At 31.8% G+C, this 13,238-nt stretch overlaps 1 long non-coding RNA gene across 2 annotated transcripts in view; it reads left to right on the forward strand.

Annotated features, from left to right (window-relative positions):
* The window catches only part of LOC127719776 (uncharacterized), a 116,796-nt gene continuing 103,558 nt past the window's right edge, over positions 1-13,238 (forward strand). Inside the window, exons 1-3 of one of the 2 annotated variants that reach the window (XR_007990484.1) lie at positions 134-221; positions 1,753-1,834; positions 4,350-4,415. This is a non-coding gene — a long non-coding RNA (uncharacterized LOC127719776). Of the gene's footprint in view, positions 222-1,752; positions 1,835-4,349; positions 4,416-13,238 lie in introns of those variants that run through there. The other variant, XR_007990485.1, reaches the window with a different exon arrangement.

Consider the following 13,238-nt stretch of genomic DNA (forward strand, 5'->3'; position numbering starts at 1 on the left):
TTACTGAAAGCTATTCCACAGCCAATCACAATTTAATAGCTAAAAAAAATCATTTTGAACTTCCTGATACTAAATATCGAGGAAGTAGAATGAATTACATAACGCCTGTTCCATCATCTCCATTTTTTGTAAAGCATATCTATTTCCAAAAATGTGAATTTAATAGCAGCATACCCAGTCTAGAATACAGTTGCAACTTCATCATGCAATTAGCACTTACGGTAAGAAAGTAAAACAATTTGTTGATTAGAAAATTAAGTCAAGTTTTTATTGTAACCATCGTCTTCTTTTCGTCGACTATGACCTAATTGGAATTATCACCAAAGTAGTACTTTTTTTAGCAATACGACGGGTGCCACATTTGGAACAGGATATACTTACCTTTCCGGAGCACCTGAATTATATCCTGGTTTCTAGTGGGTTTCAAGTTCCGTTCAAGGTTTTTTGTTTGATATTGTAGTTAGAGAAACATTGTCTTTTGATTAGTTGATATTGAGCTTTGAACCAGTTTTTAGTAACTGAAAGAACTCCTTGGTCGATACTTTGAGCTGTTGTCCGTAAGTAACCTTGCTTGCGCTAAGGTGAATCTAGCCCTTACTCAACTCATGTTTACTGTTCTATTGTTATACAGTCCGGTAGTAGCAGGGTTGAACATTCAAAGGTATTTTGAATCAGCCAGACTCCGTATGTGCCTTTCCTAAGCCATGAACCTATAGTTCAGTAGGTATCGTTGGTTGCTGTCTGCCATTATCATTTTAGCAAACAACAACACGGTTGGTTAATTTCATATTTTGTCATCCCCGTGCTTCTTAGAGATTTATCAGATTGTATGGATTTTGCCTATTGTTTAAAAAAGAAATGTCACCTTTCTCGAATACATTATTCTGATTTATGTTGACAAAGTTTTAATATTTATCGCAATTGCAATGCATTTAGCTGATTTCTAGAAGAAAAACAAAGTTTAAAAGTCTTCGGTTTGAATAAACGGTGATCAAATGCAAGGAATTTCCTCGTAAATCAATATTTGTTGGATGTCAACTCGGTGAAGAATTCCCGAAAGAGTACTGGTTTGGTTTACATTCAAAAGTTTTGAACGTAAAACCAACCAGTACTTTTCGGGTCGTTCTAACAGAAGCCGGTTACTAGAGTGATTACCATTTGGTATTCGATACTCGGTACTACCGAGCGATACTCGAGTACTCGAATAATCGTTGACATCCTAATGTATATCATTTCACATTCTTAAGTAAAGTTTTACCAAATGATACGTCAACCGAATACAAGATATTTCTGGAATCGAACATTGAATAAATCATACAAACCTAGAAAAGGAACATCAAAGTAGTAACATGTATTCATATAAAATGCAAATCAATTTTTTTACTTATAATTTTTTGTTCATTAATATACGCTTTATAATCAAGGGTTTAAGTTAACGTTGAAGTGAATATTTTATTCTACTGATTTTAGCTTTTGATTCACCAATTCATTTTTCTTCAGCTGCTTCGTAGAATGAGTACGAAATTCGAATACGTATTTTTTCACACTTATCAATCATCTATGACATATTTAACAACCACAATTTCTTATTTAATAATGCAAATGGGAGTTCATTTTAGAATGTTTTATATATTTTTGTAGAATTAAAATTCCTAATTAACAGTAGGTGATTATAAAACACTGTGTATATCTTATGCGCATATTAGTATATTTTTATTGTTTATTATGTATTGATGATATTTTCTGATGCAGATAATCTTCTTGGTGTTAGTAGTACTAGTAACAAACTCCGCTAGTTGGTGGACTGGCAGCATAAAGCGTTACAAATGCAATGGTAATTATATATATATATATGGATATTTAGCTCAATACAAATCACACAATATTTCATTATTTTTCTGTATCATGAATTTGTCATCAGTACAATGACTTCAACTTGTTTATTGAAATGCATTAAACATCATCCAAAACGATCCACGCAATGTTATTCAGTAAAGAACAAATGCATCTAAATTGAATAAAATACTGTATGCATTTAACATTAACTGTTAATGTTTAATGTTACAAATAAATCGTCTATGTTCCGTTGAAATAAGTATGGCCTGTACTGTCAACCCAAAGAAACCACCTTGCCAATAAATTGTCACATGATCTCTAATTCCATAATTTGAAATGTTAGTAGCTAAACATTTGAAAGAGTTCTTTTTAATTTATATGCTCAATAAAATGTACAATTTTCATTATCTTTTTCAACATAAGCAAAAATAATTATATATTGTAAGCTTTCCAAATACAACTGCGTTTGAATATTTGTGATACCGACCAACTGCAACTCGAACATTCTTCGCATTTTTGGAAAGTAAACAATATTTAAACAAAATATTGCTTATAAACAAATTTAATTGATGCATGAATAGCAAGAAAAGACAGTGATATAGCCCATCAATAGTGTCTTAAATAAAGGCAACAGTAGTATACCGCTGTTTGAAATTTATAAATCGATTCAGAAAAAAAAACAAATCCGGGTTACAAACTAAAACTGAGGGAAACACATCAAATATAAGACACAACAGAAACACAACATTAAAATGAAACACACACAGAAACGAACTATAATATAACAGTGGCCATTTTCCTGACTTGGTACAGGACATGTTAAGAAAAAAATGGTGGGTTGAACCTGGTTTTGTGGCTAGCCAAACCTCCCGCTTTTATGGCAATGTTAAATATAACATTAAAATGACAACATTACATGACAGGACTACAATACAAATAAATGGGAGAACATGTAGGACAGAGAAACATACGAATAATAGCCAACAAAAGGTACCAGGTTTAAAATTTAAGACGCGCGTTTCGTCCACACTAGACTAACCAGTGACGCTCAGATAAAAAAAGTTCGAAAGCCAAAACAAGTACAAAGTTAAAGAGCATTGAGGACCAAAAGTTCCAAAAAGTTGTGCCAAATACGGCTAATGTTATATGTCTGGGATATGAACATCCTTAGTATTTAGAATAATTCATACTTTTGCAAACAGTAAATTTATACAAATGACTATATAATGGATATACATGATAACACCGAAGTGGTGACTAACTACAGAATATAAACAGATACATAAAACAACATAAACCAGCACATAAAAATTCACAGCCGAGTTAGCCAAAGAGATCAACGCCAACAAAAAGGTGACGTCACATTTGAATTTCTGAAATTTCCCCAAAATAGGATAGAATTAGGACAGAATTCAAGATTTGGTTTAAAATACTCATATAACATTTATTAATAACAATGAAAATTACAATACTAATTAATATAAAATGTGGTAGTATTTAAACGAGGAAATTATGTTAAGATGTTGGCTACGACAAATAAAACATATGTGCGGTAATCTCTGACAGGGATGTTTCACAACGATCATCCAAATTATGATTGCGTCCGTAAACCATTCGAAAGATTTACCCCCTGTTTACCATGCAGAGCCCTTTGTTTAATATCTTCTTTGCCAACAATCTGTTATCACTATTATAAAAGGAAATGACAACCCTGGAATATTTCGTCAATTGGGAGACACATACCCTATGAAGCTGGTGGTGGAGTTTTGGCAGACGAAAGTTCAAAATTGAAGTCATCTGTTTTGTTGTAAAATAATTTCTTAACCGATCCTAACAGCCAATTTAATATGAAAGCTACGATATGAAGCCAACTTATACTATATGTGATATCCTTTATTTCAAGGCGTCTAAATTTTTTTATGAGATATATGAGAATAATTAGATATTTATCTTTATAAAAAATATAGCAGACTCAACAAAATGTTGTTAAATTTGTGAATTACCGGTACTTAATGTGATCTAATATAACAAATGTCCATTCTTGTTACCGCTTTTTATGTGTTATTGAAGATCGTATACAAACCCGTATACATATGAATAAAAAAGATGGTATAAAAGTAAATATTACAACAATCAACCTACCTGAGAATGATACCATTAGGGATCATTCAAAGGTAAAAGTTTATATGACAGTACCTAACAAAAATAGTTCTTGGTTTGTTGAAATGCTCTTCAACTACAGTTCACCATTCATCTCTTTTGAATTCATATCTTTCTGACATACATTAATGTACCAATATCGCCTAACAGGAAAAAGCTAACACGAAAACGAAAATGTTATAAGGTGTAAGTGGTTACAGAATATACCCAAGATAATAAACAGTTTAAGAAAGGTATGATATTATGCAAGTTTACATGTTTACAATTGTCATGGTAGAGAAATAAAATGAATATAAATATACTTGTTAGAAACTTTTAGAAAACTAACGAAAGACATCTTTTATAACTTGTAGATCCTTCTATAGGAGAGCCATACTATTTTGGAACTACAGTTTTATCCTGCATGACGAACAATGGGAAGCGAAAGGCACCATCAAGAAGCACTAAATCTAATAAGCACAGGTGGATCCTATACAAGGGATATTACTTTGAAAGATTAAGCAAAAGCGATGTTTACAATCATGGATCCTTAACGGACTCTGACAAGTGTTCAACCAGGCGTGAAAGTAGACCAGCGGGATATAGTTCTCTAAGCGTTCGTTGTATCATAAAATGCACAAACAGTTATGAAAGAAAATACGGATCATATATAAGACGTAAAAACAACGGCCATCATTTTGCAAACCGTATCTCCGACATCTTGTGTACGAGAACAACATGCCCTTCATGGTGTTAAATTATGATCTGGCTTCAGCAATTCTCGACACTATTCCTGTATATTCTATGAAAATACAGACGCATGTTCTTTGTTGATTGTATATATGAAAACCCGACTCATGATTTATACATTGCTCATTACTTTGAAATAATACATCAATGATAAATATCACCCTTTAATGCTTCACGGTTTTGTGTAATGATTTTACATGCTGTTTGTGTAGAAACTCATTTAAGATAGTCGGCTTCTAAATAAGTTTGCCAGACACGCAATTTTTCTATAAATAAACTTATCACAGATACCAGGATTAAAATGTGTATGCCATACGCGTGTTTTGTCTTTAAAAGATTCGACAAATACGCTCGAATAAAAAATGTTAAAAGGTCAAAATAAAATTACGAAGTGGAAAGCATTTAAGACCTAAAATTACAAATGGTTTTACCACATTTAGCTAAGGTGATCTATTCCTGGGGTTTAAAATCCTTAGTATTTCGAAAAGTCTTGTAAACAGTTAACTTACAGTTTTTACAATATTAATGATAATTCAGTTGCTACCGAACCACAAAGTAACAACGACTAACCAGTTAACAAGTTGACAAGTATTAAATATTCAAAACCAAAATTACTAATGTTATGACTGAGTGTAACAAACCTTTTAAATGTTTCGAATGATTTTAACTATTTATGAACAGTAAATGTACCGGAAACGACTACATTGACCTGATGTCAGTGCGGGAACGCTAAGTACGCTTAAAGTGAGAATCCAACATGGTAGTACCTTGACAATATTAAGAGGACAAAGTCCACCAGTAGTAACAAGGGTGTTGATTGGTAAATCACCTGCGAATCATAGTAGAAATAAAACTTTGACGACTCTTGTGAAGAATGATAACGATTGACGCAGCTAATCGCAACTTGAAATAAAGCTTGCCAAAGGTCACTTGTTGCGTTTAGGTTAATTAAACATTTAAATACCCTTTAATAATAATGACTCGGTAAAAATGATTGCGTTTTATCATTATTTATCGTTATATTATTTAGGTGAATTGAGTTTTGTATAGCTTTAAAAATAATTTATCTGACATGCTGTTTTTATATGTGACAGCTGACTTTTATATTATATTCCATCTTTTTGAAACTGTTATACAAAGTATTTTAATCAATTATTTGAAAAGTTGGCTCGATGGTTTCTATGGTAATATAAATATAAAAAGATGTAATATGATTGACAATGATACATCTATAAACCAGAGACCAAATGACGTAGATGTAGGCAACTATAGGTCATCGTACAACCATCAATAATTAGCGAAACCTATACCGTATAATAAGCTACAAAAGGCCTCGACATGGCAATATGTAAAACATTTCAAACGAAAAAACCAAAACAGCTTGATCTTAAAATGTAATATACGAAAAACAAATGTTATTGACAGCGACCACAATAGCCAATGAATAGTAACTCCTGACTTTGGATATACACATACAAATATGGCAGGGTTAACCATATCAGTTGAGGGAGGTTTGACCAGATCGACACGAAACATAAAAAACAAATGACACAAATAGTAAAGACACAAGAACTTTTTCATAATGAAAATATTCCTTTCTTAATGTGGTGCTCTGAAGCGTTTGTATGAACTATATGACAAAAAAGAATTTAAAATAATAGACAGATCCATCTATGGACAACTTTCCCCCAGACAGTTTGAACCAAGATATCTTACTATTTTCTAAATGTGTCTATAAACAATTTGTACAAAGAATCCTCTACAGTCTGAGTAATACTTATAATTAGAACAAAAACTCATTTGCAACCAAGCAACACTTTTTGTTGGACTACAAATAATGGGCACTTTACCAAGATAAATACCATTGATAATTAAGGTGGTACATAACAATACAGGGAGATAACTCTGTAAAAATCAGCTGAACGTTTTAGTCAAGTTCTATTGTTAAGGAGGCCCAAGACCACAATTTATGACCCCGCTTTTCGTTGCCCACGAATATAGTTCCTTTTAATTAGAGTGTATATTTTCTTATTTTTTTTCTTTCCCTTCCTCTTTCATTTCTTAGTTTTTTTTGGTTGGAAAAGAAAGAAGAGAGGTGAAAAAAACTTTTGGATGTTGTATTTTAACTGATTTTGATATGGAAAGAGGGATTAGGCCAGGTGCAAAAAGGTCATATTTACAGTTTTCGGAACATCTCTTGACTTGTCTATAGGGGTATGGATGTGTATTTGCTAAATTTGTAAGAGTGATTGGTTCAATCTTTCTGAATTTTGGATATATTTTTGGACTAGTACTATACATTACACACACACATAAGATTTGACAAACAGTCATGTTGCAATCTTTTTAATGAGACAAAACGTTACAAAGAACTAATAGAGGAATTTAATTGTGGTCTGTGGCCAGGAAATATTAAGCTTCTCAATGACCAAAATTAGTGTTTGTCAAACTGCTATATATCCAATGAAATTTTTCCGATAAGTGTGTAGTTCAAGTTTTTTTTAAATTTTCATTTTTTTGTCAAAGGGTCAAAGTAAATATGTTGCTAAAATTTTATGAAAATTAAACGAACCAATTTAATTTTAGTCAAGGTGTTTGGTACAACCTTAATTCATCTGGTATAAAATATGATTGATCAATTAATTCATCAATTACCTGTTACATACTTTTTCATCAAACCTAATGGGCATTTATTTTAATAATTTTAGCAAAATTGAAATTCTGTATCAAAACGATACATTGCGAAATAAACATATTTCTTTAAAACCGGAATTCAAGTAACTTATTTTTGAAGATTAACGGAACTCGACGGACTATTGTTTTATCAGTGCATTTAAATGAAAAACAGCTTATAAATTACATTTGTTTTACTTCTTTGTTTAATGTTAATGATAGAATAAAAATAAATCAATACTAGTAGTTGAAATTGAAATTCAACATGGCTTTTTTATTTATATACAAAGAGTGACGGTAAGATGCTCATTCTGAAAAAATCGTCCAAGCAGGCTAAATACAAAAACGAAAAGAATCCCCCCCCCCCCCCCCCCCCCAATACAATGAGTAAATCCAAGGATGTTTCACTTCTCGTGTAATGTGCTATTTTATACGATATTTTCTTTACAGTTAATGGTAGATAATCTTATTTAAATCATTTTCAATAACCTAAATTATTATAAAGAAGTACGTATAAAGTATGTCGTAAGTCTAGACGTAAATAATATGAAATTACATTTTATAGAAAATAAAAATATTCAGATCAACACATATAAAAAATATCCAAAACCAATAATTATCATCATCATATAAGATCCAAAGAAAAACAATGAGTCCAATGCGTCAACTACGTCGTTCTTGGTAACATATATATTCTGCTCAGAATCAAACTTCTTATTCAATATCCATCCTGTCAGACCTTTCAGTGGTGACCAAATATCATCAGCTTTCTTTTTATAATGGTATTTAATAGTTACTGTTGTACCGTATAGAATTATTCCACTTACAGTGATAATGACAATCATAATAATAAGTAAAGCGCACATTGGATTCGATGTAGCTGGTACGGAGGCAGAAGCAAGGGTAAGAAAAATAGCATATGACAACAACAGTGTGATGGCTAGGCCTATACGTTCCCCTGTTTCAACAGGAACGATAAACACCAATGGGTTCAAAAATCCAAACAAAAATGTAGGAAAAACTACCATTATTGTATAATAAAGCGGTTGACGTTTAATTTGTACTGCTACGTAAAAAACACTGTGTTCTCTAGAATTGTCGACCTTTGGAGTGCACTCTTCCAAAGTCCAATCTGAATTGGGAATGAGGTGGATCAAATCACATACATTAAATAGTTGTGTGAATGAAAGATGTTTGTTTCCCATTCCCCATGGAACTATTTCCAGAGTACATATTTGTCTATCAAACGGAAATTTAGAAATATCTGGGGTACATTTGACATCTGCTACTACCCCTGGATTATATATGACTAATCCATTACTGTTCACAGATGCAGGAAATTTTGTACCGTCACCAATAATTTCCATTTTGTCAACTCGATTTATGAGAACCAACGGTGGCAGCCATAAATCTTTTGGGTCAATCATTAACAAACTCAAATTTCCATTTGAAGACGGAGTCCACTCCAGACGTTGATCACGCCAGGCTAGTATAACGCATCCTGTGAGAGATATGCTCTCTTCCACTTTTCTGAAATAATTAATAGATACAATAAGAAAACTTATACTTAGGTGCAATGTCTCTGTAAATGGTGTTGGCATCACCTCCTTTGTATAATTCACCACCAGATCTTTGTATAGTCTCTGAACATTCGTGATTGTTTGAGCATAAACATAAACTGATAGCATTAAATAGAAAAGTAAAATCCGCTTCATTCTGAATCAAGCGCAATACATATTATTCTCTCTCTAAATATCAACTGTTATTTCAACTAATATGACTGAGTCAATTCTGAAAGAATCGTATAAATCATTAGAATAGGAATTCACTGTCCATTACATGATCGAATCTATGCAACTGTATCAATTAATGGAATGAAATGTTTGTATATATAATTATGTTGGTCAATATTGAGTCATTAATACTAAAGCTAGATAACTTGTAATGTAAACAGTGACAATGATTTTTTATTTGTTTTGAACATATTTTGTTTATTGCATTCTAAGCCGTCTTTGATTTTAATAGGCTTAAACGTTCAAATGACAGGTTATGTAAACTAAAATTAACAAGACAATGGGTAAAATACTTTATGTTTGACAATGATAATGGACTTTTATTTTTATGAATATAAACGGTCATCCCTTCTAAAGAGTAACTAGAAAAAAACAGGATTTCGTTTGAATCGATGAATTCACTCACATTTGAAATAAAAGAAAAGGCAAGCATTGTTCGAATCTTACTATTATGAATACGCTGTCCATTACAAGATTGGATCTATACAAACTCGTCAATTAATGGAACAAAACGTTTGGATAGAAAATAATGTCAATAAAATAGCTAATTGTTTCTGCAATATAAACAATGATAAGGTGATGTCATTGTTTTCAGCCTTATGTTTTTTCTTTTGCATTCTAAGTCTTTAATCTTTTATCGGTTTAATGGAACATTAGCTGTCAAATCCATGTTAGACGAATCGATAAAAAATCGTCTTATTTTATTTATAACATACTATGAGTGACTTCATCGATTTTTCTGTTTAATCGTTTCTAGAGAATCGAATTAACCCCAAAAAAGCGAGATCGGGTGTGTCTACAGTGATACCATCTGCTGCTATGCATGAATTACCCGCCATGCAAATGTACATACAGTAAAATGTCGGACTGAGTTGAAATATTTCCTCGACTTGTTACACATGTTATAAAAAAAATAAGCTCTCAGGATTAATGTTGTCAAAGCTAAGGATACCAAACTCATAAGAAGAAGACAAACTGAAAACGCCTTGACAAAAATGATAATCGAGTAGAAGACAACAGTATCAAAACAAGCATATAATTATATTGAATGAGCTAAACGAACCCCCCAAAAAAAAAACCAATTGTACGCATGTTGAGTGATTACATAGATGTGCGATAGCTTTCGAAATAACAACTGAAATAATAAGATAATGTGGTTTGATTGCCAATTAGACAACCTTCCACCAGAGTCCAAATGACATAGAAGTTAACACTTATAGGTGTATATATTGACATAACGCATTAATTTGACACATTTTCTTCCGTTTCGAAAAATAATTGACTAACAATGACAAACCGGCAAAAATGATAATCGAGTTAAAGACAACAGTCTTCAAAACAAGCATATACTTATACTGAATGAGCTAAACGAACCCAATGTTGAGTGACTACATAGATGTGCGATAGCTTTCGAAATAACAACTGTAATAATAAGGTGATGTTGTATGATTGCCAATTTGACAAATCTCCACCAGAGACCAAATGACATAGCAGTTAACACTTATAGGTGTTTATGTTGACATAACACATTATTTTGACACATTTTCTTCCTTTTCGAAAATCAATTGACTAACAATGACATAATTTACAGAAATATTGTGCAGTACCACATGTTCATTATATGAATATATTACTATGCACGAAAAACACTGATCCTCAAAAAGATACCGTCTTGTGTAAGACGTACCGGTCAATCATGTTTAAAACACGAAACTATCCATCTTAGTCAACGTTTTCTTGAATTTGAGTTGTTTAGTCAGAAAGCATTCGTAATAAAATTATAAGCTGTTAATCAAAGATAATTAGATTACAAATGGATTTAGATAGAATATTAGAGGCAAAATATTAAAAATAATAAGTGAAAGAATCCAAGGCTTTAATCACTGTTCAAAACAGTTGTTTTATAACTTTTCGAATCATCATGATGAACTATAATCATTATCTACATAGCGAAAAGTGATCTTAAAGGATATTGCTAGCTTCTTTTCATATTTTCTAAGAAGATCCAGTATAAATTCAGACTCATATAAAATAAAGGAACAAGTTGGCAAGAAAACGGTCACTGTTGGTTCCCATGGGCATGCTTAATTTTTGTTTAAAAAGCGCGTCCTCTAAACGTAGCAAATATGTTGTCCATTCCGAAAACAAGATACGTGTATCTACATTGGCAGTTCTTTTTTGTGAAACAAAACAGGACCAACTACTAGTATGTCAATTTGTCTTATAGTTCGGAATAGGAAATACCTGTGTAAAAAGTAAAAAAGTCAAATGATTTAATACCATTGAAAGATGAAAGCTTAAGAGTCTTATATTGTATTTACTCTTACATACCTTTTGTATTTTTAGTATCCACATCTGATTTACGCAGCCTCCAGATTAGGTAGTATCAGATTCACTTCAAAACCTGGCATTGATTGCTGATCAAATTGATGTTGATATTTAAGAAGGAGGTTCGTTGAGCACTAGGAAGACACAGCAGGATAACGTTATTTTAAGGACACTTGTGTATTTAAGGTATCAAATACAGTGAAGGAAGATCATGTTCGTCATCTTTGGTTAAAATTCAAAAAGGAACATAGGACATACCTATGATTATCTTCGATTTCCTCCTTGGTAAGTGTCGTGGTGGTATATGTTGAGTTTCCAAGTCAATTGTCAATACCTAACTCCTTTAACAAGCAGTTTATGTAATGTAATGTACACATAAAAACAATGCAATTCGGGGCTTTATCTGCGCGGAAAACAACATATTTGTCATAGAGATAGAACAGGTACGTGCTATGCAACATTTGGGTCTATAAAGACTGATGTAGAATGTATTCATAGACCCATTAGATGTTTTAATTCTGATTTGTATCAACAACCTCACAGCCTTAATCTATTCCGAAAAAGTATCTTCGTCTTCTTTCGCGCGTTTAGCCCATTGCCTGGCATAATCTTTGACAGAATCCATCAGGTTTTTAAAGTTGTGTTTCCTTTTGATGTATAATAAATGTTACAATAATGATTTTGTTAATGTGTAATCTTGCTGATTTGGAATAAATTCGGCTATATATTTCAAATGTTTATTTGTAAATAGCATATTCAGTACCAAATATGCAATTACATTTGGTATGGAAATGTGAAATATTCAGATCAACACATGTAATAAATATCCAATACCAATAACTGTTATACGATATAAGGTCCATAGAAAACAATGGTTCTAATAAGTCTACTACTTCGTTCTGTGACATTGACAATTTGTTATACTGAAAATACTACAAATTGCACTGTTGTTATTCTTATAAAGTTTTTATATTTTAATGTTTAAACATGTTAAAATAGAGAGAAGATATAAACAATTAATGTGCCATACAAACCTTTTATCGATTGAAAAACAACACCATTGCCATAAAAAAAGAACGGCAAAAAGATGATCAGTGTCCGACGAAACACGGCAAATGTACACAGTTTCTGTAACACCATTATTATATTTTGGTAGAAAATCAATATATGCATGTTGCTTAATAATTGGTTTTCTGTTATTGTTGTGGAATGTTGATTCTTTTTTCGTAGTTTTCCCTCAGTTCTATGGTGGTGTTTGTTTTTTCTATATTGATTACAAGTGTCTCATTGAAAAGTCGATGATTATACTTAACATAATGTTTTTTTTAATGAAAAGGTAACCACAGTGTAATGAATTAAGTTCTTTTTTCACTTTTGTTTTATAACAAATCATCTTATGAATTAAGGTGTAATACCACAAAATCATAGTACGTCACATCCGGTTGCAAACGAAAAAGGATCGAAAAAAATATTCCCTTGAATTTGACAGTTGTAGGAAATAAATCCTACATTTCATTGCAGTAAATAAATTATGAGTCATAAACATATATCTTGGGTGTTTCAAAGCACCATTGTTTTTGTTTGGTGTTTCTATAGAATATTTTGGAAACTTTAGGTTACATGGTTACTAAAGCTTGTACACAGAAAAAAAGTGGTGAAAATTTTATTGGTTAACTTCCAGTGATGGTTATTTTATTATATGCAATGAAATGTTATGTG

This window comes from Mytilus californianus, unplaced genomic scaffold, assembly GCF_021869535.1.
Source record: "Mytilus californianus isolate M0D057914Y unplaced genomic scaffold, xbMytCali1.0.p SCAF_11, whole genome shotgun sequence".
In the NCBI taxonomy this organism is placed as follows: Eukaryota; Metazoa; Mollusca; class Bivalvia; order Mytilida; family Mytilidae; genus Mytilus; species Mytilus californianus.